This window comes from Vicugna pacos, chromosome 3, assembly GCF_048564905.1.
Source record: "Vicugna pacos chromosome 3, VicPac4, whole genome shotgun sequence".
NCBI classification, from domain to species: domain Eukaryota; kingdom Metazoa; phylum Chordata; class Mammalia; order Artiodactyla; family Camelidae; genus Vicugna; species Vicugna pacos.
The window spans coordinates 84455159-84481279 of NC_132989.1; the positions used below are offsets into that span (position 1 = coordinate 84455159).

The 26121-nt window shown below is 40.8% G+C and overlaps 2 long non-coding RNA genes across 2 annotated transcripts in view; one reads left to right on the top strand and one right to left on the bottom strand.

Moving 5' to 3' along the window:
- LOC116279615 (uncharacterized) overlaps positions 1-17034 on the top strand; it is a 51683-nt gene extending 34649 nt beyond the window's left edge. The window contains exons 8-10 of the long non-coding RNA XR_004188948.2: positions 9625-9707; positions 11351-11478; positions 15921-17034. This is a non-coding gene — a long non-coding RNA (uncharacterized lncRNA). The remainder of the gene's footprint in view (positions 1-9624; positions 9708-11350; positions 11479-15920) is intronic.
- LOC140695691 (uncharacterized) lies at positions 1-26081 on the bottom strand. Its single transcript, XR_012071481.1, has 3 exons — positions 25730-26081; positions 23973-24065; positions 1-585 (listed from the first exon to the last, which is right to left on the bottom strand). It is a non-coding gene; the product is annotated as an uncharacterized lncRNA (long non-coding RNA).
- Positions 26082-26121: the final 40 nt, after the last annotated feature.

Here is a 26121-nt window from a genome sequence, read left to right on the forward strand (position 1 = left end):
CACATTAAGGAGTTTGTATTTCATTCTAAGTATGACAGGGGAGGGAGTACATTCTGATTTCAATTTTTAAACTGTGAACCTGTGAGGAGAATGGATTGGAGGGGAGCCACTTAGAAAGCTATTGCAGGCATCAATGTGAGAGTTGGTGGTGGCTCAGAGGAAGGTGGGAGAAGGGAAGATGGACAGAAGGGAGGAACTGCACCAGAGCAGGTGCACTAGGGGCTCTTGGAGCTGATTCAAGGTCTGATCTCTGGTCAAAGATAAACAGGCTCCCAGTAGAGCAAGAAGCATGCCAACAACTTCTCTTCTGAGTATAGAGGCTGCGGCCACTGCTGTATCCTCACCTCATGGAGGGAGGAAGAAGAGCAGGATTCAGGCATTGGGAGGGGAAGCAAGAAAGGTGGCCTTAGCTCATTGCTAGATCAGGAGCCAGCCCTCAGGGCTACAGAAATCGTGCTGCCTGGAGCTCCAGGGCATCCTCTGCCTCTTCTCTGATAAAACACCATCCGTGCTCCACTGCCCCACCCTCAACTCATCTTGCTTTAGATGTTGCATTTTCCACACATTTTCAGCAACTGACAATATCTATGGAAAAAAAAGAGAGAGAGAGATAATTATTTGAAAAAAGACTAAAGTTATTTCCAGATGACTTGATTATGTACTTAGAAAACCCAACTACTCAACAGCAAACCTTTGGAATTCCTAAGAAAGTTCTTCAGAGTTGTCAAATACAAAATATCCAGAAATCTATAAATGTCCCATATGCCAACAATAAGTTAGGTGATACAGTGGGAGAATAAGCCCACTTATAATACAAAAATATTAAAACTGTGGGAATAACCTTAGCAAGAAATACATAAGCCTATATGAAAATAACTACAAAAACAAAAAGAGCAAACCTGCAAAGCTTTTAAAATAAAATTATAATAACTGAAGAACTATTCCATGTTCCTAAAACAGAGTTAATTTATAAGTTTAATTTGAATTTATTTAAAAAGGTTTTTTTATATGTAGGAACTTGACAACATGACATTAAAATAAACTGAAAGAATAAGCATTCCAGAATTTCTAAGAAATTTTTGAAAGAGGAAATCTATCAGGTATTAAAACATATTATAAAGCTGGAATAATTAAAGCACTGTTGTATTAATGTAAAATGCAATCTTTTAGTGAATCTCAAAACAGACCTTAGAATATTAAAAAATTCAATTTATGAGTGATAAATTATGTATTACAAACTAATGTGAACAAAAGGTTGGGTTTCTAAGCATAAAAGCAATAAAAAAAGTGTCAAAGACAACATCATATTTGACCATATAGAAGTTTAAGCAATTATATAACAAAAAAATCATAAACAAAGATTAAAAGCATATTGCAAACTGTGAGAAATATTTGCAGTATAAGTGACATGCATGAGGTTAATATCCTTACTATAAAGATCTCTAACCTATAACAAGAAAATATCAACTTCAACTGAGAGGAGTCAATGGGCATGAATAGATAATTCACAAACATATACATGTTGGCCAATAAGCATAAAAAGATGTTTATCATCGCTAGTCATCAAAGATTGCAGTTTAATGCAACAATGAGATAGTTTTTCACATATAAAATTAGAAAAGAATTTCATTAATGATAATAGACCAGCATTTATTGAGTACTTACTGTGTGCTAGGCACTCTTCCATGTATTTACTTGTAATATATCATTTAAACTTCATAATAATTCTACGAAGTAGGCAGTATTGCTGGGCCCACTTAATAGAAGAGAAATCAAGACACAGAGCAGCTAAGCAACTGTTGCCAGCCCACACAGGTAGGATGTGGTCAAGTTGAGATTCAATTTTAGAGTTTGATTCGGAAGCCTGATCCCAGTGCTAAACCATTAGGCAGGAGTCAGTGTTGGGAGGAAGTTGTGAAATAGACACTCTTCTGAGCTGCCAGTGGTGGAATAAATTGGTAATGCCTCTCTGAAAAGCAATTTGACTCTTCAGTATCAAGGATCTTAAAAAGACTTGTAGTCCTTGATTCAATAACTTCACTTCCAAGACTCATTCTAAGGATATTAGAGACAGGAATAGAGAATCACGTGAAGAATATTTATTATAGAATTATTTATAAAGCTGAAAAATTTAGATACAAAGTGTTCAACAACAGGAAAGCATTTACTAAAATAAATATACATTAAAAATGTACTTAGGGGGAGGGTATAGCTCAGTGGTAGAGCACATGCTTAGCATGCATGAGGTCCTGGGTTCAATCCTCAGTACCTCCTCTAAAAATAAATAAACCTGATTACCTCCCCCGACCCCTGCCAAAATAAAATAGTTAAATAACATGATGATAAATAAATAAAATATATTTTAAAAAGTAAATAAAAATATATTTAATGACATGAGGATATGCAATAATAAATAATGTTACATGAGAAAAAAGCATATGACAGGAACAGAAAGACCTGAGGATACACAACAAGGTGTTCACAGTGATTATTTCAGAGAGGTCGAATTACAGGTGAACCTGATTTCCTCTTTATACTTTTCTGGACCTTCTAAATCTTCAACAAACACATCTATAAGATTATTTTTTATAATCAGGAAAAAGCCAATAAACATTAGATTATGTTTTAACAGCAGAAGTATTTGGAACACTATGAATGACTTTTACTCCTTTCAGGAAATAAACTGCATCCCAGTTAGAGATAGCCTCAATTTTATCCACTCAAACCTAAGAGAAGCAGCAAAGACCTTTGGTCCTTTCTGTCAAAGGCAGAGCTGCAGACAGACGGAAGCCGCAACTCTGTCCTCTTGGAGACAAAAGAGAGAGGTGATCTAGGAACCACCTGGACTGCCCAAGCTGTGTGCTAAGGATTTTCACAAACTTAGAGCCCTTTTGAGAGGAAACAGAATGCAAGTGCTTACCATCTTAAAACAATTTCATCTGATAAGCACAGCCAAGGTCTGAATAAGAAATGTCCATACTCTCTGGCCATTGTATTTTTACAGCACCCTACAGAGGCGCTGACGCCAAAGGACATAAACTCAACTCTACATTTCTCAGCTGCATGATATGGGCCGGTCATTTTATTAGTCTCTCTGAATCTTAATCTTGCCATTTCCCAAATAGGATTAATAAAAGTACAGGGCCAAAAAAGTTAAATGCCTTCAAATGTTTAGGCCTCATTTGGAAATGAAAATACCCTAGATACATGAAAATTATTATTATTATAATTAGATCTTTCTCCCTGCTTGGAAGGGCTGTCCTTGTTCCTGGAGGATCAGGTCACCTATGGTCAAAGGAAAGAAGATGCTGCATGGAACTCCAGGTGTACTGAACACTGCCCCTGTTTCTTAGGACTGTGACCTTCTGAAGTCCCTGCTGCCCACCTCCTAAGCCCCAAGGCCCTCAGGCATATGAGAGAATATGAGCTTCATTACTGAACTATAGCTTGGCCTCCTCTGCCCAGTTTCAAAAGTGCTTCCTTCATGTGACCTGAACAGACTTTTAATGTAAACAAACATTTCCTTTGAACCTCATAGGACCATATTTGCTGTTAGTCATATATTTGTCTTAATGGAGTGAATAACAGTCTGTAAATATCCAAAGCCTTGCCCTAAAAACATTATTAAGCACTTTTTCTAAAGTTAATAAGTGGAAAGAAAAACACAAATAATTACATGGCACTTCTCTATGTTTTTTAAACCAAATGCTTTTGTCTCATCAACCTGGGTCAAGCAGATATAAGTAGCTCTGGCCTGCAATGAGGCAAGAATTCTTAAAGCATTCTCCAAAGTTCTTCTAGCAAATTCAGTAGGCCTCTGAAAGTTAATTCAAAAATTGGGAAAGTTCACCTAATAATTAAAAAAGTATATGCCTAAGATTTTAGAGAGCCAAGATCTCACAGCAAGTTTCCATGCACACTGTGGAGAGTCTGTAGACTTCAGTTTCTTCAAAGTAAAACAAAGGCCAAAGGACCCTAAGGTAACTTCCAGCTGGAGAGTCCATGACCATAACTGTCAAGGTCCATTTAGTTCTTGGCCTAAATTCCTATGCTGAGTCTCTCTCTGTAGCCCAAGTATATATGAAATTCATAGTTTCTCCACTTCTCCCTCAGTACCTTGGGGGAGAAGGACCATCCTCAGGGCTCAAGGGGGTTCCTGCCTGAGGCCTGCTCATTAGAGGGCTCTTCTCTGGTTGCCTTTCCTCCTCACAGATCAGGACTCTGCAGGGCCAAGGGATGTGCTCACTAGGAGCCTGCCCTAAACTCCATGTGTTAGTCAGCACCAGCTGTTATAGCAAAATACCACAGGCTTAAACAAAAGAAATTTATTTTCTCACAGTCTGCGGACTAGATGTCCAAGATCAGGCGGCCAGCAGGATGGTTTCTGGTGAAAAAGCTTTATATAGCTTGATCTATAACTTTTTTTCCATTTTTACTGAGATATGATTGACATATAACATTGTATAAGTTTAAGGTATACAGCATGAATTGAGATATCTATATATATAGAGAGAGATATATATAGATATATATAAATGATGAACACAGTAAGTTTTAGTTAACATCCATCACCTCACAGACTTAACATTTTTTTTCTTCTGATAAGAACTTTTAGGGTCTACTCTCTTAGTAACTTTCAAATATACAACACAGTATTGTCAACTATAGTCACCAGGCTGTACATTCCCTGGAACTTACTTATTGATTTATTTATTTATCTATTTATTTATTGAGGTATAGTTGATTTGCATCTATAACTTTTAAGTATTTAAAATATGGTAGGTGGTCCTCAATAATACTCTCTCTGGTGCCCAACAAACATGAAGAGCAAACCGGGTGGAGGTTATCCCAGTTCCCTCTGGACTCCCTCCTCAACTCCATCTCTGATGAATTAGCCAGCCTTAATCAGATAACAAAGTTAAGGAGAGAAATAGTCAGATTCTACCTAAGAGCAGGTTCTTGACCCATCCCTACTATAACCTGGCAGGAATTCTATATTGTAATTCCTGGATCACAGGATTACTAATTCCTGTAATACAGGAGTAATTAATCCAAGCTTGCTATACTCCACTTACTGTTCTAAACCCTTTACAAGTATTAATTCATTTGTTCCTTCCAGCAACCTGTGAAATAGCATTATTACTATCTTTATTTTATAAATAAGAAATATAAACATAGAGAGGTTAGGAAACATATCCAAGGACACCCAGCTAGTAAGTGGCAGAGCTAGGGTTTGACCCAGTCTAGCCTTAAAAATCCTCCTCTTAACAATTATGCTGTAACCCACTCAAATAAGGTAATATTTACTGAGCACTCCCTGTGTACCAGACCTTGTGCTATTGCTAATACTATGAGGTTGGTACTATTATTTCTCCATTTTACAGGTGGGGAAACTGTACTTCAGGAAGATTAAGAAACCATCCAACAGTACACTCCTAACAAGCCATGTTGGTGGATTTGAACACGGGTAATCTGGTTTCAAGCACATGCTCTTCACTAGACCAATTCTGTTTGCTCAATATCCTTCCTTGAAGGAGAACACACAGGTGGCCAGGGGAGCCTGGACATATTATTGGGTCAGAGTGTGACAGTTGCCACAGAGGAAATTGATCTATGCTCAGTGAAGAAATGGGCTGTTTTGAGTAATAAAGCAATTTGAGGAAGTTAAATGGATTAAGATTACAGGTTGTGTTTCACATTGGGAAATACACTTGCATTTTTAGTTCCTGTGGCTTGATATGAAATCTCAGAGTGAATCATTACATTCTGACTTTAAGCATGTCTTCAGTCCTGGTAAGGGTGACTTACTCCTTAGGAATTTATGAGCTATTTGAAGCAGGTAGGATCTAAAGCAGCCTAACCCTTGGACCTGTTTCAGTCTAATCCAACATGATCTGGGGTCTCTGATAATATGATAAAATTCCTCTACAAAAAAGAAATCTGACTGCGTAAAAGTTTGTTGACCAGGAGGCTTTCCCAATGACGGCACAGTTTTCCTGCTTTAGGACATTGCTCAAATCTTCACTGTATGATCAAAAGCTGGAAACATCATAATACGAAGCATACCTGAACACATATGTCTTCCCATCTCCAAAGATTCGTATCTAAAGCTTCTCTTAGAGCCAGTGGGGCAAAATGGATCAGAAAATGTCATCTTTCAGCCCCAACTCTGATGACCACAGCTCTCTGGCATGACCGCCTCAATGTTATTGCTGTAGTCAAGGACCCAACAGTTTCCCACGTCTTGGCTCCGGGTGGCTTTGAGTGTTTTCAGTCCTTTTGTCTAGTGCAAGGGTTTGTTTGCTGATCTTCATTGTCTTTGAAGATACTGTTTGGTTACGGGGGAAGGGCCTGCCTCAAGTAGGTTAAAATATAAACTCATAGTCAATGCGAAAAAGAGCTTTAGCTCAAGGGGAGATGCCTGCCTATGTGATTGATTTCTTGGGAAAGAGCCTGTATCTCAAAAAATATCAAATATATGTATGTATATGCATGACTAGGACATTGTGCTGTACACCAGAAATTGACACATTGTAACTGATGGTACTTCAATTAAATTAATTAATTTAATAAACCCATAATACAACCTCTGTCCTTATCCCCAGGGTCCTCCCCAGTTAGTGTCTGAGATTTCTTTTGCCACACTTTAATTTATTTAGCCAAACAAAGCTTTATCTGCATTCACATTTATAACAAGAATGTTCTCTGTCTCAGAAGGGACAGGTATCTAACTCAATTATATTCACATTACAAGTTCAGGATACCACAAGCTAGGTTAGGACAGTAGCTCTCAAGTTTTGCTATGCATCGGAATCACCTGAAAGGGTTTTTAAAACACAGATTTCTGGACCTCGCCCTGAGAGTTTCTAATTTAGTAAGTCTGGAGTTCGGCCGGAGAATGTGCATTTCTAATAAGTTCCTTGGTGATCCCAATGCTGCTGGGGTGTGAACCACACACTTTAAAAATCACTGGGCTGACGGTTCTCAAGCATTTTTCTTCACACTCACACACTGAGGGTAGGACACCGAGGATAGGACACTCTCCTGTCAGCACCAGAGGATCACTGGGGCAGTGATCCTGGCTGCACATTAAAAGCACACTGGAGCTTTGAAAAAACATCATTGAGGATTGTACTTCAGGCCAAAGCACTCAGAACACCTGGAGGTGAGCCCCCAGCCAGAGCATTTTGTTTTTAACTCCCCAGGTAATTTTAATGTGTAGCCAGGGTTGAGAACCCTTGCTAGCATGAGATCCTCTTGGGAGGTAGGAGGCAGAGATTCATACTCAATATACCCTTCCCCCAGGTATTGTTAATACATCTCCATGGGATATAATACCTTCTGCTTGTCTTGTAACCAGGTTGAAAATCACCAGCTAACAAGGTCCAGAAAGTGTGATCATGTGTATGGTCAGGCCACTCAAGATGGCTGTTTGCTTGCTTTTCATCCATCCCTTGCTTGACCATCCTTGCTTCACCTACACCTACTCACATGAATGTGCTTCCCCACCCCCCACCACTCCCCTGCCCCAGCGAGTGATTGTTCTAGTCCTTAGGCCAGAATGGCTCTGCCTGCTAGTTTATTAAAGGGAAACATCTGCCCTTGTGATGATTGTTAACCTGAGGGGCTGTGAGGGACGTGCCCCAGCTGCTGGTTTCCCTGGTAACTCATGAGCCAATAGTAGCCTCCTTCTTCCCCAAGCAGCGAAGGTTGTCATGTCGTGCTTGCTGTCTGCTGTACCCAGTGGGATGTCAGTCCAGGATCTGCTGCTGTGGACATGTAAGACCCCTGTCCAGCAAATTGATGTCTCTGTTGCTGTCTCCAGGTTCTATCTTCTCCAGGTTAGGCAACCACAGGCTTGGAGGCCTGTGAGGTATAGCCCAACATCAAGGCATTCCCAAAAGCTAAATGGTCAGGGTCATATACCAAGATCGTTTTGTGATTACTATTTTCCTTTTTTTCTGTAATTGATTAGGAGAAGGATAACTAGCAATTTGGGAGTAGTAGTAAGATAAAGGAGCTGGAATAAACATGATTGGTTCCTCCTTTTGGCCTTGTCTTCTGCCCTTCCTTTCACCCCTACACGCTCCTTCTGTACCTGCTGATACCTGGCCCAGGGGGAGGGCTGAACCCCACTGGCAGAGACCGATGACCTGGAGCATCCTGAGAACTTCTGATACCTGAGGCCTTTTGACACCAAGGATGTGGACCCCAGCAATAGGGGAGGTCTGAATGGTTATTACAATGAAGGCCCCTGGCTCCCAGACAGACTTGAAGCCAAAGCTGTGTGACCTCTTATACTAATTGGCTCATGATCAGGTGTTGCTAGAAATGACCCGGAAACCTACAGTTTTCATTCCAGTATTAACACTCCCTAAGTGATTAAGGGTAAGACACCTATCTTCCTGGAATCTCAAGTTTCCCCACATATACAATGAGGAAAACATGCTAATCTATGAGAAGTGTTGTGAGACCAACTAACATGCTCTTACATAATGCTAAAAACAAAAAAAGAAAAATGCTCACACCTCATCTGTATTCTTTGGATTAGAATATACTGCCATTTTCAACTTCAAAATATTTCTAGACACCTAATTCCACCTTTATAACACCCAGGAATTCTAGAGTTTGTAATTCTGTAACTATAATACATGTACTATATAATTCAGCCTTCTGCATAACAAGCAGTCCATAAATATCTGTTGACTAAATGATGGATGATTAATCAATTGATTAAATGAAGTCATTTTCAAAATCAGATACACCACTAATAAATAAAATCACAAGCTGTTATTCTAAATGATTAACTCAGTGGCTATTTCCTAAGCTGAATTAATTACCATCGTCTACAACAACCCTGCATTAGAGATATTAAATATGTGAAAAACATAATACATTTCTAAACTGATCTATTTGCTCATGGCTGGGATTGAGGCAATAGAAACAGAAAAGGTGACAATCATGTTAATGAGACCTGTGCTTCTCGCTATGCTGTGACCAGAAGAATGTAACCCTCAAATTCCCTACTTTGCTTTACTTTTTCTTGTTTTCCATAGCATTTAGCTCCTTCCAACATAGCCTGTAGCTGACTTATGTCAACCAACTGGCCCTTGGAGCTCACAGCTGTATGGTGAAATACAGTTGACCCTTGAAAAATGACAGGGTTAAGGATGCCCACCCACCATGCAGTCAAAACCCAAGTATGACTTACAGTCAGCTTTCTGCATCCGAGGTTCCACATCAACAGATTGAACCAACTGTATATCATATAGTGCTATATTTATTGGGGGGGGAAAGCTTATAAATTCAAACCTGTGTTGTTTGAGAATCAACTGTACCAATTTTCTTCAAATGTCTACATTTGTTTCATATGGTCTCACACGTGGTAATCCAAGAGCCTACTATCAGATTACAGGGTCCAGAAAGAAGCTAATCTGAAAAAAAATGCAGATTTTAGGTAACCACAAATTTAACCTGTATATAATGTGTTTCTGAAAAACCAAAACCAACATTATGTTATGTATCACCTTCAAGAAGACATGTAATCTAGCTTATAGAAAGCAATGATTTAATGTATTCTGCATTGGTCAGAATGAATTTAGAATATTCTGTGTTCAATTCCAGACAACATTATTTTGATGAGACAGAACCAAGATGGAGTGATCTCAAAATAGGCAGTCTGGACAGCAATCTGGACACTGTATCAGGTAAAGAAAAATGGGCCTCAGTGGAAATTTTCACTTCAGAGACTAAAGTGTTAGGATGGGCATGACTGCTGAGACCTCTGGTACTGAGAAGGCAGTACATTCAGTATGTCTTTGTCAGCTCAGGTTGCTATAACAAAATACTGTAGATTGAGTGGCATAAATGACAAATTTATTTCATGTAGTTTTGGAGGCTAGAAGTTCAAGACCAAGGTGCCAGTCTATTTGGTTTCTAGTGAGGGCTCTCTTCCTGGCTTGCAGATGTCTGTCTTCTCGCTCACACGGCCCTTTCTCAGTGCTCACAGTGGAGACAGAGAAAGATCTCTTTCTCCTTCTCTTTGTCTAAGGCCACCAACTCTATCCACCCTATGATGCCACCCTTATCACTTCATTTACTTAATTACCTCCTGAAATCTATATCTCCAAATGCAGTCGCCTTGGGGATTAGGGCTTGAACATACAAATTTGGGGAGAGCACAGTTCAGTCCATAGCATTGTCTATAGTCCTCTAAAGTAAACTTTTTGGGAGACATTTTGTAACTCATTGTAAGAAAACTTTCCAGCTAAAGTTGTTCAACAGTGAAACCAGTTGCTGACCGTTTGAGGCTGTGGCCTTCTATCACTGGAAGCAGTGTCTTAGTTTAAAGAACCCTTCTCTCAGTGATGGGGAGAGGATTCCTGCAATGAATGGCAGTTCAGAAGAATGCTGAGCTCTCTTCAACTCAAAAATTCTACCATGTTTAAACTTTTTAGATGTTGCTATTCTACTTGGTTCACCCCAAATTGTCCTTCTCTCAAAGGATTGAAACCATATGTGGTTATTTTGGCATAAGAAGAAAAGTCTAGTAAAAGGCTTAAGACAACAAAATTTAAACAATTTTGGATTAGGTAAAATTTCACAATTATTGTTTTTGCAAAAAGCAATGAGATGTCCATTAGTCTCATCTAGATTTTTCTTGGGTTTATGATTTTGTGTGGGGTTGGGAGGAAGTGGTTTAAGTAAACTCTTAAACTGCATCCCAAACACTGCTTGTTATCAGTTTCTTAAGAAACTCAAGAGGTTTCCATGAGTAAGATTAGAGGTGTCTAATACATAAGATCATTTCAAACCTAGTCTTTGGTAACCTTTAGGTAGAAAAAGCTAAGGAAAAAAACCCCACTAGATTAAGAAAGAAAAACAAATATTATTTCACTACTTTTCTTCCAGAAATTACATGGCCTCCTACTATGACTGCCAGATGTAGTAAATTTTCAGTAAAAACTTTTAGTTCTGGATGAAGCAGAAATACTTGGCAACCAACACTATTACTTCTGAACTCCATTTTACTGTGAGCTGTATTATAATCAAAGTTTTAAAAATACAGTATTTTACCTTAATATAAAATATGTTTCATATTTTCATAAAAATTACAAGTCAGTGACCATAAGACATAAAATTAGTTATTTGCAATTGATGTCTTACTGTGGAGTAAAATTAATTATACTGTTAAGAATGTTAAGTAAAAAGGATATCAAAAGCTGTATTATGATAAGTAGAGAATAGTTTCCATACAAATTAAGAGCAATGTTCCTAACACACATCAGTCAGGATCCAATAGTGTAAAATATGTTTGATACTGATGGCTTTTCTTATCTTTCCCTTTTAGATCCTTGGACACAGGACAAGGAAGAGATCTCCCAACTAGAACACATTTTATTGATGAATTCTAGTTCACGAGCCTGTGTTCACTTGCAGAGAAGGGTCTCTGTCTTGAACTAAAACACCTACAGTCAGGTAACCTGCAACTTATATGTGAAAATGACCAGGGCACTTTCAAGAATGAAAGGGACATAATTCCACTGGCTTAACTGGCATAAACAGGAATTGTGACAGGCGAACCAGGACATTTGGTGGCCTTATCCATAAGAGACATTGTGATTGATGCTCCAACCTCCATTCCACCCCACATGGTTATTCTAAGATAGAGGTCCTCAAAGTGTGGTCCCAGACCAGCAGTATTATCATCACATGGTAACTTGTTAGAAACATAAATGCCAATCCTGGACCTACTCTGAGAAACTCTGAGGTAGATCAAGATAGCAATGTGTGTTTTCACAAGCCCTCCAGGTGAGCTGAACGCAGGCTAAAGTTTGAGACCCACTGGTGTAAGCCAATCATACTATTCCATTTCCTTCATCAGTGATGGGCTTAGGAATGGGCCTAAAGTCAGTCTGAGCCAGTGAAGTACAAAGAGGGGCAAGTTTGAGATTTCTGAGAAAGATAAATCAGTCTCTCTTTTGTTGGGTGTGAACAAGGGAATATAGCACCTGACTGTGAAAGATAAGGTTGTGAACTGTAGAGCAGAGACATGAAAAGAACCTGGCACTGTTTGGTTGCTGGATCCACCCATCCAGAAGCCCATACCACCTCTGGACTATGTGAAAGAATTAATTTGTGGAAGCCATTTTTGCTTCAGCTGGCTGAAGGCATCCTCACACTCTAGTGCTCATTCCCACTTTTCTTGAACCTACCTTTGCACTCTGACGTCTCTCACAATGCCATCCTCTCTCACATTTCTCCCTTCAGTCCCCACTGCTTTTCACAGTTAGATCCTACCCCTCCTGACTGCTCCACCCCAAATTGTCTCCTCTTCAGAATTCACTCGCTTTCTGAGCCACTGTCCTGTTTTCATCATATACTACCTTCTACTGCTTTCTCTTCAGTCTAAGTGCCTCATCACATCTAAGTCCCTGGCACCTGGCCTTGTCTGCGGCACTCTAGCGATGCTCAGGAAATAGTTCCTGTAGATGGTGATTCCATCGGTCCATGGAGATAGGAGTTGGTCTGCTGCCAGTTACTGCCACTGTTGGCAACTCTTCCACATCACCAGGTCATGGACATTCCTTGGCTATGAACACCACACCAAACCCTGCCTTAATTATATCTCTAGTCCTACTGTGGCCTAAAACTGGAATTAGACAACTTCATGACATCTATTAGCTGGGATCTCCAGGAGCAAAAAGGCACAGGTTACCAGATAAATGCTTGGTCACCCCACAGGACAGGACATTACTGCACTGAGGCAGGTCTGCGTGGTGAGTAGAAATTAGAATTTCCAGATCTTCTATAGCACCCAGACCCCTTATCTGCATTTGCTGTCTTTGGAAATTGAGTATGACCAGTGGGGCTGTGCTTGGTGGCAGGAAGCTAAGGGTGTGAGGAGGTACGTGAGCCAGGGTTTACTCTGGCTTCTGAGAAGATAGTGTAGCTTAGTGTTTGAGGATGCAGATTTTAGAATCAAACTACGTGAATTTGACTCTTGGTGGAGACTGCTGTCTACTTACAATCTTGGGCAAGTTATTTGACTTCTTTGAGTCTCAGTTTCCTCATCTGTAAAATGGGGATCATTTTTTCTGCCATGAGAAATAAGATCATGGTGTAAAATACTTGGCATCATGCCTTACACGTAGTAAGTACTTGATAGTAGTTATTGTTAGGGACTCAACCTCTCTGTCACTCAGCACTGGCTTCCCTCCTCCCTGTGGTCGTGGGAGGTGAAAGGCCTTACACTTCCCTGCTCAAAGGCTGGGCAGGGAATGAATAGCAAAGAGAGGAAACTGGAATCTCAAGGGCAGCTGGAGAGAGCAGGCTTTGCCCTGGCTTTCTGCCTGCCCGGCAGCTGTGGTTTAGCATCTGTATGTAAAAACGACCAATATCCTCCCTAGCAAAACACTCCCCGCCCCCTCCCCCCTCTCCCCATTACAGATAATCACACACAAAGCAAGGAAGTTCTGAGGTTGATGTTAACTCCTTACATCTCCCTAGCGCTTTTCGTTTCAGAAAGCCCTCTCCCTTCGGTTCTCTCATTTGGCCCTCATACCATCCTTGAGCAGTGCCCAGGGGCAGCCTTCATGAGTCCCCTGTTGCCCATTAGGAAAGTGAAATTCAGAGTGATTATGTGACTTGCCAAAGGCTGCGTGGTCAGGAAGTTACAGAGCCAGGACTCAGAGATGTTCTGACTCCCACTTAGTTATCTGCCCATCCCCCTCACAGCCCATCTGCCCTGCACATGGAATGAGGTTTTCCAAAGGAAGGCACAATGTGTAAGTTCTACATAGAAGATAATTTCAGCCAATTGCAGAATAGCAGAAGACTTGTCACCTCCCTCTCCGGGATCCTTTGCTTAATGTTCGAATTTTGTGTATGTTTCCCAGTGAAATGAGGGGACAGGTCTGTCTGTCAGCTAGTTATGCAGAAAGTCTTTATTGTCATGTCTTAACCCTAAGCAGTAACCAAATCCTGTTTAACTTGAGTGTGTGCCCAAAGCTCTACTTATGTTTATTCAAACCAAAGGTGCCATATTAGACTGTATATAATGTTCTTTTCCTTCCCTTCACATTCAAAGAAGGAACCTGAAGTGTTTGGAAAGAGTTGAAGAGCGGGGGTCATAGCAGTGTGAATTCACTGTAAAAAGGAAGATTCTAAACACTTACTTGAAGTAGAGAATCTTAACAGTATGAATTGTGTTAAGCAAGCAACTCTGGCCTAGGACAACTAATTCTTGTGCAGAAGTTTTGTTTTCAAATTGGCCAGGAACTAAAGATGTGGCCATCAATGAAACATCACTCTGTCTGAGTCATCCATGCTCACTAGCTGTATGTAAGTGGTAGAAAGAGCCTGGGCTTCAGTGACTTACAGACCTGGCTTAGAATCCTGGCTCTGACATTTACCAGATCTGTCACCTTGAGTGAGTTCCCCAGCCTCTCTGGGCTTTGAGTTCATCTGTAAAATGGGAGACTAGTACCAACTTTCCAGATTGATTTTATTTCAGTCGACACCACCACACAATGTGAGAGTTGTGGGTTTTTTATTTGGGACAAAATAAGGACTATAGCCTGGGAGACAGCATCCCAGAAAACTCTGAGAAACTGTTCCAAGGAGGCAGGGGGAACACTCAGTATTATGTATGATTTCAGTGAAGGGGAGGTATGTGCAGTCAAGCACACATTTAGGCAGAGGCTTGCTGCTAGTCATGAGGAGCAGATGTTACCCGTAATGATTTTAGTGCTTTTCTAAATATGAGGAGATGCAAGAATTGGGATCATAAAATCTACTCCTGAAAATATCTAGCTATCTGAAGGCCTGTTCAGCCAGTTTTCCCAGAGCACAGAGTGCCTCATTCCTGACCTCCAGCCTGAACTCCTTTCAGGGTGTGTCAGAAGTCAGGGGCTGCAGCAGCTCGTGATTTAACCCACGCAGAGGTAGATGGCAAGTGCCAACATGATCCAGTCCTTGTAGAGGCAGATGGCAAGTGCCAGTTTTTAGTTAGCAGTGGGAAGATTGAGGTATCTTACCTAAGTAGACTACCTGGCAGATAATGCATGATTAGTAAATGGATGTAACTTCTTATCCTAAGAAAGCTTTACAAGATTAACAGGAATTATACTGTGGCAATGTTTTCTAAAGAATATTCTTACAGGTAATACAATTTAATGATATCAGAAAAATGACCAAAATCCACTGGTAATTCTCAGCCTAAAAATCCCTTTCTGGCTTCTATCAGACTCAGCCAGTTACTCAAAAACCTTGATTATTTGCAGACAGAAGATTCTGTATCTCCATGTAAGGGGGTCACTTGAGGGTTTAACATCTGATCTAAGCTGCTCCAAGTCACTCAGTCCTGTGTCACACTTACTTGGGACAGTGGAAAGAGCCTGGGACTATGGACTGTCATCTCAATTATTCCATTAACTATTTGTTTGAACTGGGACTAATTGGAACCAGAGGAAGGCCCAATTTTCTCATCTGTAAAATAAGAAGTTTGGATGTACAGTCAAATTTCTGGAGTCTCTACCAATTCTCAAAAGCTATGATTCTAAAATCTGGAAAGAATCCTGCCTTGACTGGTGAATGGTTACTAAGAACTAGAAAGGTGAAAGAAAATCTTCCCTGTCATTACCACGGGCACCAACTAAACAAACTGCAGTGTGTATGTGTGTGTAAAATAGGGGTCTGACATTTGAGACCCTAAGCCACAGATCTCTACTAAGCTATCACAGTTTACTAGTCAGTCTGTAAGTCTTTGCATGATTAAATGTAATAGTAATAATAATCATATGATGATAACGTGCCTCAACATTTGTAAAGTATTTTTCCACATAAATCAACTTTACATATACTTTCTTATTTAGATTTCATAGTAACTTGTTGAAAGAGATTATATTCCCATTTTACAGATGAGGAAATGGAGGTTCAGATGAGACAAGTAACCTGCCTAAAGTTACTAGTGCTGATAAGTGCAGAGCCATCTGGTCTTCTGTCTCCTTGTCCAGTGATTCCTCTCGGACCCAATGTCATCAACACCAAATCATTACCAATTGCCCATCAGGTAAAAGGTGTTTGCCTGGCTCTGTTCACCCAACTGGTTGCTTCCACCAAGGCCCAGCAGAACAGAAATCAGAGCCAACAGCTACCTACCCTGTGGTCATTGCCTCACACCCTCACACATAATGTGATCACTGTGAACTTAGAGACTAACACACAAAAGGCCAAGTCATCTGAGAGCACAAAAGAGCAATTAATAATTCTCTATTTGTTTGGTTCCTTCTCTTACAGAATGTTAGCTTTATAAATGCTATCATATCATTTCCCCCAAGGCAGTTTTAATGATGTGACCTGTTTTCTTATGTGTGAAAGGCTCAAGAAGAGTATTGGATCCCATTACTTGCCTCAAAAAAGAAAATATTTTGTTTGGCACACTGTTGACTGTTAATCCACAAATTTAACCTGACTATTCTGCTTATAAGCACAAATGAGTTTGGACTCACAAATTCAGGGTCTAAAATGTCCTGGCCAAATCTTAAAGAAATTGGCCCTCTTACAAGTGAAAATTCCAACTAAAATGAAAAACACCTCACACAGAGGTGATACTGTGTCTTCAGAGACTGATGCTAGGGCCACTCTGAAGGTTTTCAGAGTCATACAATGGCAGCTCCCTCCACTGTGATCTGCCATAATTCTAATTTCTGCCCACTGTTGGCTCTTTTAACCTGAGCTAGAAAGTGTCTCAGGCCATGAAGCAGTATATGTTGGTGTCTACAGATTTTCTTTCGGAGGACAATGGGATAAGGCAAAGTAGGCCAAAAGCTGCTGGGAAGTGTGAGCCTACGTTACCGTCCTCTCCCCTCACAAACCAAACCCGAAAGCCATGCAGAGGGGTTGAGGCTTGGCTGTAGGAGAGACAAGAGTAGCGTGGAGCAGCCAGGCATCTGGCAGCCACCTCCTTCCAAGACCACACCCAGGCTAATTTGAAGTTGTACCCTCCAGCTACGCCTACTGTCAATATCTCTGTGGAATCTATTGGAAGAGTTCACTGGACTAATAAAAGCATTATGAGCGTAGTCAGTAAAAAGAGCTTTTAACAAATTGCTTATGCCATAATGGTCGATGAAGCACATGTAAGTCAAAAATATTCTTAGAAAATAAGATTTGAAGGAAATACACCAAAATATGAATACATCCAGGCCGTAGGAGCGTGGGTGCCATGGGTAACTGCCATTTCCTGCCCAGGATGCATTCTCCCTTCAGGGACTAACCCCCTGTATTGGCTTTGTGGAGCCACCCTCTCATTCTCAGACATGTGTCTTGGGTGAACTACAGAGGTGGGACCCAATGAACTGAATCGAATCATCGTATCTCACTCTTGGCCATGATTCATGCATGGACATGTAACCTAATTAGAGCCAATGAGACATGAGGAGATGTTAACTAGAGCTTTGGGGAAAGGCAAGCTTTCACTCTTCTATTAAAATGGTGCAGTAATGGTAAGTTTCAAATTTCTCTAAGTATTTTGTCACCATAGAGTGAAAACACGGTAATGACTCAGGCGACCACTGAGTGGACAGACTGTGGAAGCAGCAGAGAGAGAGGAGACAGATCCTTGGTCGCATCATTTGAGCCATTGGATCAAAGTCTTCCTGGAGCCTCTGAACTTCTCAGAAGTGGTACTGGGTTATTTTGTCACTTGTAGTATAAGAAGCTCTAGCCGATATAGAAATTGATACTGACTATATGTATTTTAAACTATAAAAATAACTTTATACACTGTAATTTATAAATAGCTGTTCCCAAATGGTTTAAGAGCACAGTCTCAGGATTCAAATCCCAGAATCTCCATTTAGTAGCAGTGAGACCTTGGAAAAACTGCTACTCCATCCTGAGACTCAGTTTTCCCATCTCTAAAAAAGGGATAATAATACCTATTCCATAGGACTGTTGTGAGAATTGATAACTAAGACAGAAAGCACTGAGAAAAATGTCTGGCGCATATTAAATACTAAGTGTTTGTTATTGTCACTCTAGTTTTCACACAGAGTAATCCTTACTCACAGAGATTACTGCCCTGACACCCCTGATTAGAGGGAGCAACACGACAAAGTTTGTGGGTAGAAAAGATTTCACTCCAAAGTCACTCTCATTTTATTTTGACAAGCTCAGAATAATGAAAATCATTAGAAGGTGTTTGTGAGACATGAGGTGAGGTGACAATGTGGCATCATGGAAGAACATGATTTTGAGAGCAATAAAGTCCCCTTGAACAACTTTCTAGCTGTATAGCCTTGGCCAGTGGTTTAAACCTGCAGAGCTTTTGCTTCCCCATATATAAAGTGGGAATGACAACACTTTCCACATTGCAAAGATTTACTTGGATATAAAATACCTAGAAGAGTGAGTTCCTGTCACATACTTGTTATTCAGGCATTGAAAATTTGTCTCTGATCAGTTAGAGAAAGCAGCATAACATATTCCTACTTGGAAAAAAATCACTTTATCTTTTTTTTTTTCCAATCAAAGCTACAGTCTAAATGGTTTAGAATAGTTTTCTGCATTTGAGGTTGGATTATTTAGCCCAGTTCTACCTAGACTCTATAGAGAGATTTAAAGATACACTTGGTTTCCTTTCCATCTCCTACCATTATTGGTAAACACACGAGAGCTATTGCTCATTCTTTCATTTCTTGTTCTGCCTTCATGCATGCAGCATACGGGAAAAACATTCATGATAATGATGTTAAAGAGGCAAGAGGGTGTAGGAGAGGAATGCACGAAGAGACAGCCCAAGGGGGAGAGCTGTGTAGCAGTGACCCTCTCCCACACCTCCACAAGGCAGAGCTGAGCTAGCCACCAAAAGAAGTTCCCTTTATTTACCGCAATAAAGAGTATGGGCTACCTTGAATGTCACTGGGAAATTTTCTACATGACCTCTGAGGCTCAGTTCCCAAGTCAGTCAACCCCTGGTAAAATACCTAGCTCTAAGCTTTGGCCCCAGATACTTGAAAGCAAGTTTTCATCAAGTTGATCTCTCTTCTCTTCTCATTACCCACACAGTGGGAATCAGATTAAAGAAGCAGACACTCTTCATTCTAATTTGGGGTTTCTTACCTATGACTGTGTTGTGAGAAGAGGGAGCATAGATTTAGAAGAACTAATAAGTTTATTCTGGTATGTCAAGACATTTTAGTAAAGTATTCATTCTAAATTACGCTTTTTCTTCCTGAAATCTCCATTTACTAACTTTCCCGCAGTGCTTTAGAAAAATTAGCACATCATTAGCAGAGAATAAAGGCGTCAAACTCTTGACTTCCAAGTTCAGAAGCCTTAGTCCAGGTATAAGACGGAAAGATTTGCGAATCGTGTGTGCTGCCCCTTCTACTAACGTCAGTCTCCCACCCACCCCCACCTCAGACTAGATAAAGACTTTCCAAGTTAGGGAACACAAAACTGGAGAAATGAGTGTAAGCAAGAGAACTAGAGGTACTGGAGAAGTAAGAAAGGGTCCTCCACCTGCCCCTTACCGTGAGGTTAGCTCCAAGGTCGGGAGAGATGATGAAGGCTCATGATGATGTTGGGGGCCTATTACCACATGAAATCCTGGGAGGCAGCAGCCTAGCAGATGTTTCCTAGTCCACAATATTGTGACAGGCATAAATTAAAGATGGCTACACAGAGTGCCGTAGGTAAGGGAAGCCTGAGGCTGCTCCTCTGAATCTCTAGTAGCCCCAGAGAGACAGAGGCAAAGAGCTCAATTGCCCCTCTGCCCCCAAGGGCACAGAAATTAGCTGACAAAGGGCCCAAGGGGCTATACAGTCATGATGATGAGTCACAAAAATGGAAAGTGGCATGGAATGTACATCCAGAGTCCAGGTGGGTCAAAGACGTCTCTATAGGTGCTAATGTAGGGGTGATGACACCTAAGAGCCACATAGGGCTATTGTTCACCTCAGCAGAAGCCAGGGTATGTCAAGACTGAGGACAGACACCCTCTCCTCCTGATCCAGAAGTTAGCTCACTCTGGAAAAACAGAGGTAGAGGAGATCATCTGGAATCATCTGCATTCTTCTGCTGTGAGTTTCTCAGGGCCTAGAATAGGGAGAAGTCAGAAAAGACTTCTGGAGGGAGGACATAATTCCTAAAATATTGAAAGAAAGTGATCAAGTTAGATGAAGGCAACGATAGGCCAAGGGAACAGCATAAGTTCTCTTTCCTTGGCACAGAAGCAGGAAACAGTTTCCTGGAGGCTGGCCCAGGAAACATTAGCAAATTGGTAATGTGACAGCCAGGAGTTAGAGGTTATATTAGAGATAAGCCTGGAGAAGTGAGTAGAGGTCAGGTGAAGGAGGACTTTAATGAGATTCAAAGGGGGCTAAGGTGATGGGAAGGCATTGACAGACCTTTAAAGAGAGAGCTGGTCAGATTTTCAGCATTGTGCATGATGGATTTGAGGGTCTCATTCTGGTTATTTATTGCTCCCTAACAAAACTTAGTGACTTAAAACAACATTTTACTATATCTCACAATTTTGTGGGTCAGGAATTTGAAAAGGGCTCAGCTAGGCAATTCTTTGGCTCTTATGTGGCCCTGACTGACATCACATAGTATTCACCTGGCAGCTGATCTGGTCTGAAAGTTCTAAGATGGTTTTATTGCCATGCCGGGTACCTGGATAGCTGGGCCACTGTTCTTCTCCATGTCATCTCAGCCCTCTCTATATGGTCTCACAAGGTAACTGGACTTCTTACATGATGACTCAGGACTTCCAGAAGCCAAGGTGAGAGCTCCTCTTAAAGGGTGGCCCCTCAACTGGCATAGAGTCACTTTTTCCGTACTCTACTGAATAATCAGGGCACTACTGAAGCCTACCCAAATTAAAGAGGAGGAGAAACAGACTTCATCTTCCACAGGAGAGTATTAAAGAACTTGTGGCCGTTTTTAACCCACCACAAGGTATGAGGATGTGAGACTGGAGGTAGAGGGAAGTACCCCAGTTCCTGAGGTATTCATGCAGGAGCACTTTCAGAATGCCCTTACATAGAATAGTCTATGATACTGTTTTAATTGCTGGTTTCTCTCTCTCTCTCTCTCTCTCTCTCTCTCTCTCTCTCTCTCTCTCTCTCTCTCTCTCTCTTTCTCTCTCTCTCTCTCTCTCTCTCAATAGACTTTGAGGGTCAAGAACAACATGTGAGTCTTGTTTAGATTCATATCTCATTGCCTGGCATACAGTTGATGGTCAATAAATGTCTATGGAATAAATAAATTGAATAAATTGGAACGGTTGGGATCCCCTTAATTCCTGGATCTTTAGGACACCAGAACAGCCTCCTGTTTGATAAAATTTCCTTCGCCAGATACAGATCATCTTTTTGACTTAAGAAATGCTTGATTTGAATATGTAAAAATAACACTTATTATAAACATTTATGTGAATAGCTTTCAACTTTTGCCTGCTGTATTAGTTTTCTATGCTGCATAACAAACTACTACAAACTCAGCATCTTAAAACAACACACATGTACTATCTCACAGTTTCTATGGGTTAGGATTCTGAGCACAGCTTGACTGAATTCTCTGCTTTGGGTCTCACAAGGCTGCAGTCAAGTTGTTGGCTGGGGATGCTGTCTCATTTGAGGTTTGACTGGGGCAGGATCTGCTTTTGCTGGCATAATTCAGCTTCTTGAGGTTGTGAGACTGAAGGGTTCAGTTTTGTGCTAGCTGTTGACAAGAGGCCACCTTCTGTTCCTTGACACATCGACCTTAACACATACACATCTCCGTATAGTAGCTTGCTTCAACAAAGCCAGCAAGAGAGAGAGAAAAAGTCTTCTCACAAGACAAGCATTAAAATCTCATGTAACACAGAGGCTACAACATGTGAAAGGTGATTTTTCAAAGCCACAATGGAGAGACACTAGCAAGATAGGACTATAACCTTATGTAACATAGTCACACACATCCCTTCACACTTATGGGGAAGAAATCACATGAAGAACACTGGGAAGTCAGAGGTCACAGAGTTCACATTAGGGGTCTATCTACCATGCCTGCTTACAGCAACAAAATGATGCTCATACACTGAAATATGAGCTAGATTAGCTTTCTTTCTAGTTTCATTTGACTCTGACGGTAAATTCTACTCCTTATTTGTTGACCATGGAAAATGATCAATGCCTATAATTCTAAAGAAAAATCAGAAAGGACAATTTTCAGAAAACTCCAGCTATTTCAGAAAGTCTAGTCATTTAATTTTTGCCTTTTCAGTAGGCATTGCCAACTTCCCTTGAGGAGACAGACACACATTTGCCTAAGCCATCATTTAACACAATTAATACTGTATCTTTATCCAAATACTAGGCAAGGGGCTGGGAATTCTTGGCCATACAAGCCCACAAAATAAATATTTTTTTAAAAAACTCATGTTGGTACTCTCTCACCTATCTGGTTTTAGTATGTGTCAGACTTGGAGCCAAGGAATACATTTTGTAACTGAGGAGGATTTTTTCAAACGAGAGTCAGCAAACGAAAGCCCTTGTTTCTGCTGAGTTGTGTCAGAGTAAACAAAAGCAGAGTATGCTCAAACTCCTCAGGACGGTGTTCTGAAGCTAGTCTGGGCCATTCCAAAGCTGTGGTCCCAACACCTGACTTCCTTATCCTAGGTAAGTGTCCAGGAGCAGGACACACCTAACTGCTGCTCACTTCTGCATTGGCCTTTCCTTCTCTGAAGCCAGGCTCCCTGTGAAAGAGGTAATACAAGATCATTGACCAGCCAAGGACCATTTGACAGGATTTCCCGGAGTAATGAGAAGCTAGACACCCTCCACTTCAATTTACATTGTTTAACCTTTACACAGAGTAGTACTTAGGTCATTTCAAACTCTCTTGCTGTACTATAGTTATTCATTAAGATGAAATAAAATAAGCAATCACATTAAGACATTTCTGCTAACATCTCAATTTTAAAATGATAGGCATAAAACTATGGTATTAGAAGTCTAACTAGTGGTCGTGAATTAAGTGTTAAGCACCCTTCCAATAACTAGTAGGTGGGAGAGGCCTTTTAGGGTGCTGGTCACATTCTGCTTCTTGATCTAGATGCAAGTTACATGGCTGTGTTCCATTTGTGAAAGATATTTAAATTGTTCTCTTAGAGTATGCTCATTTTTCTGAATATATATTATCCTTCAGTAATACTTTTGAAATGAAGATATAATGTTGCTTAGTTTTGTTGCTATGAAGTGAGTTTTTCCTGTTTTCTAGCTTGGAAATTTAGTTACAACTTGATTTAAGTTCATATTTCATCCCAAACTCATTTTACTAAGTGGATTGCAATGTAGACTAAACTGTTTCCTTTTGAAACTTATATTGAATTAATTACTTTGCATTTTGTTCAATGAAGTAGATGCTATTCAGCTACAAAGATTTCAACACATGCAGATAAGCTGTCCCCAACTCTTTGAGTTCATAATTAATTTCTTTTAATTTTCTAAGGTCCTTTATGCTAATAATGAAAAATAAAAATCGAGAGGACTGAACCTGGTAAAAGTAGGACCAAGACCTTAGAAAGAGGAAACCTTTTAAAAGAATAAGATCATTCTTCCTCTTAGGCAGTGGGAAAAGAGGAAAAGGACACTCACAAATGATGGTCTTGGTTTTTCTAGGGAATAATGAATCTAGGTTCTGCACTGAGAATAAATGTTGGGATGGGGCTGCTAGTTCAAGGAAAGGGGAATTAGTACTGACAAAGTAAATATGGCTGAAGGTCAAAGGAATTAAGTTACTAGGGATAGTGCAGCTAAAATGGTTGACAAAAGGGTTTAGGCAGATAAGAGAAGGTAGGAAATAACTGATGAACTATGAGAACAAAGACTGGAGGTCACTCTGATAACAAACTACAGATTCAGTGGGAGTGAGAGAGGTGGAAGAGTAGGTGGCTGTGGGTAGAGAAGGAAACTCACAATCCAAAGTTTTGCAGGTGGAGTAATTTCATCTGATGATTGGCTTCAACGTGTGGCTACATCTGTGTGTTCCTGATAGAGTAAAGTTGATGACTGAAAAAGAGGGATGAAAAATTGTGAGGTCAGCGTGCTAACTGAGTCATTATTATGAATGCTGAAATCGTTAGGCTGATGCAGGACATGGGGATAGTTCCAAGGCTGACACAGTTTCAGAAACACAGTTGGGCAGGGCTATCCCAGGCAGGGCCAGATTTATGCAAATAACAAGGCAGGCAAAGCTTGTCTTTGACAGTTATCACCTTTGTTATGTAGCATTTTCCCTAGCTTTGTTCATTTACTCTCAAATAACCTCAGTGTCTTCATGTTGCCCCCTCACTGTACAGGCTCCCCACCCTCTGCTTCTGACATATTTAAAAATCCCAAGCAGTCACAAAGTACAAATGGAAAGTTCTCAATTAATAGTCACTTTCCCCTCCTTATCTTCGCATTGTGACAGGGCTTTCTAATTATAAACTCTTATCCTGAAAGTGGTTGTTTCAGGATTAGTACCCTACAAAGGTATCTGCAAAGCCCTGTAATTCCAGCCAAAGGGAGAATGGCTCTTACTGTTCTGAAAAATCTTTCTCCAATATTGATTCATTCTTTTAGCCTAGGATTTTAACCAACCCCACAAAATGTGAGTTTCTTAGCAGTTAGGGCTGGGCTTAGCCAATAAAAAGATATCCACAAAAGAACTCAGTCTTTAGCTTTCCTGAAGTGTATAAGGCAGGCTAGTGTGCTGCGAGATACTGATCTCTTCTATCTACTCTCTATGCCAAAGAAGTATCATCATTTTCAGTATACTCTGTAATACAAAAAGGATGGGAAAGCATTGACGTAGGAGACACTCACTAGTGATAGCTGTTGGCATTTACTGGGCACCTATTATGTGCTAAGAACTTAATGTATTTAACTCATTTAACCCTTGCAGCACTCTTGTTAAGTTGGTACCATTATTCTCATTTGGTTGATGAAGAAACTGAGAAGACCTGTCTAAGGTCACAGACATGGGAAGTGGCAGCACCAGGATTCAAACAGAAGCAATTTGGAACCAGAAGCTACACTTAACCACTAAGTCGCCCCTAAATAAGTGTTTGCTACCTCTAAATAGAAATTTTAATCTAACAATATTTTAAAAACAAACTCATATAAAATTAACACCCTCGTAAATGGCACAGCTAGAATACAATGCAGTCAACACTCTGCAGGTTAGATACAGGATGACAGGGAGCAGGGAGCAGCAAGAGCTGAACACAACGGAGCTTTGTCTCTCTTACAGCACCATCCCCAAGCTTGCCTGTGACTCCTTTAGCAGCAGACACATAGCAGGCCCACTTTTCTGTCTATTAAAAATTATCCCATCAACTAAGAGATCATAATTTGGTCTGTGTTTTACTTAAATCCCCAATATAATGAAGAACCTTATAATTATTAATTTATGGGTATTATTTGTTTAAGTACATTAAGCCATTATTGCATCTCTTCCACAAAAGGGTCTGGCTTTGGGTGTGTTTCTTTACACACACACACACACACACACACACACACACACACACACACACCCCTTATCTTTTAAGCATCTCATCTTGCTTTGGGGAAAAAAAATAGATCAAACTGAGCCTGAAGGTCCATTTTCCAGTCTAGGGGTGGGGAAGAGGGTGTTTGTACTGAAATTGGTTTTTACTCGGTATTTTTATCACAGATTGGGAGGTACATACCGCAAGAAAAACTAGTTTCTTGGCGTGTCATCAATTCTGGGGTTCACTGATCACTCAAAACTCATTTCCCTCCCTGGTCCCCAAGGACGCCCAGCGGTCCCTCGGGGAAGGCCTTGAAGGGAGGCCGAAAGGGCCGCGGCAACAACAGAGGGCGACAGGCGCTGGCAGCACCCGGGCTTCCGTTCACGACCCCGTTATTCCACGGAAGAATGGAACATTCCGCTCCTTCCGCCCGCAGTGGGGAGGTGGGGGGAACCCTTCGATCTCGTCTGGGAGAGGCGACGCGGGCGCAGCCACCGGAATCCGGGACGCCGGGAACCGCGTTACGGGAATCGCAGCCGCTCGGAGTGCCGCCCCCTCGTTTTCGGGCGGCCGCTGAGCCAATGCCGGGG